Below are 1521 nucleotides of genomic sequence, written 5' to 3' on the forward strand. Positions count from 1 at the left end.
TTTCAGGTAGCGGTCAGTTCCCAAAATACTATTCTACTACTATTCTGCCACTCAAAGAAACAGTTGAAGGAAGCGTAATTAAAGACCTGTGGTTAGTACACATGTGTCTGTCTAGTGACTAGTATACTAGACGGGGCTCACTAAGTGGTAATATTCATATATAAACAATGTTGCGAAACCCTGTAATGTAAATGTGTTAAGTTTCAAGTTAATATGTTGGTATATTGATGATATGTATGTATTCAGGGTTTGAGTAAAAGTTAACAGGATAGTTAGGCGGTAAGTTCCAGTAAAACGGTTGGTAACTGCTGCAGTCACCATTCTATCCAGGTTTAGAGGGTAATTTGAGGTGGGATGTGACAGAACGAGTGGTGGTTACTTCTTTTACCCCAAGGAAATAAAGTGTTTGTATCGAAAAACGCTACTTTTTTGGAAGAAGACCACATAAGGGAACACAAGCCCTACAGTAAGGTTGTGTTGAATGAACTTTCCAAGGAATCTACTGAACCTTCAACAAGAGTTGTTGAAGAACCCAACACTTCAACAAGAGTTCTTGAAGTTAGATCATCTAGTATGTCAAATCCACCTCAAGTGTTGAGAACCTCGACGAAGTTGGAGGATTGTGAACCCACCTATCCATTATGTGGGTTTAACAGAAATCCAAGCTATGGTAGTTGACGGGGATGTTGAGGATCCATTCTCTTACAAGAAGGCAATGGAGGATGTTGACAAAGATAAATGGATAAAAGCTATAAATCTCGAAATGGAGTCGATGTACTTCAATTCAGTTTGGGATCTTGTAGATCTACCTGATGGGGTTAAACCTATACGTTGCAAATGGATCTAAAAGAGAAAACGGGGTGGTGATGGGAAGGTGCAAGCCTTCAAGGCTAGACTAGTGGCAAAGGGTTATAACCAAGTTGAAGGAGTCGACTATGAGGAGACTTTCTCACCTATTGCCATGCTCAAGTCTATCCAGATCTTCTTGTCTATTGGCTCATATTATGACTATGAGATTAGGAAAATGGACGTCAAGACTGCCTTTTTGGATGATAATCTTGAGAAGACCATTTATTTGGAACAGCCAAAGGGATTAATAACCTAAGGTCAAGAGCAAAAAGTTTGCAGGCTTAATCGATCCATTTATGGATTGAAGTAAGCTTCTTGATCTTAGAACATAAGGTTTGATACTACAATCAAATCTTATGGCTTTGATCAAAATATTAATGAGCCTTATCTATATAAGAGGATCATCAACAATTTAGTAGCTTTCCTAGTATTATATGTAGATGATATCCTACTCATTATGAATGATATAGGTCTATTAACTGAAGATAAGAACTGACTAAAGACCCAATTCCAAATGAAAGAATTGGGAAAGGCTCAGTTTGTTCTGGGAATTCAGATATTTAGAGATCAAAAGAACAAAATGCTAGCTTTGTCTCAAGCATCGTACATTGACAAAATGCTTGTCAAGTATTCGATGCAGAACTCCAAGAGAAGTTTGCTAACTTTAAGGCA

Source organism: Benincasa hispida, unplaced genomic scaffold (assembly GCF_009727055.1).
Source record: "Benincasa hispida cultivar B227 unplaced genomic scaffold, ASM972705v1 Contig793, whole genome shotgun sequence".
NCBI lineage: Eukaryota > Viridiplantae > Streptophyta > Magnoliopsida > Cucurbitales > Cucurbitaceae > Benincasa > Benincasa hispida.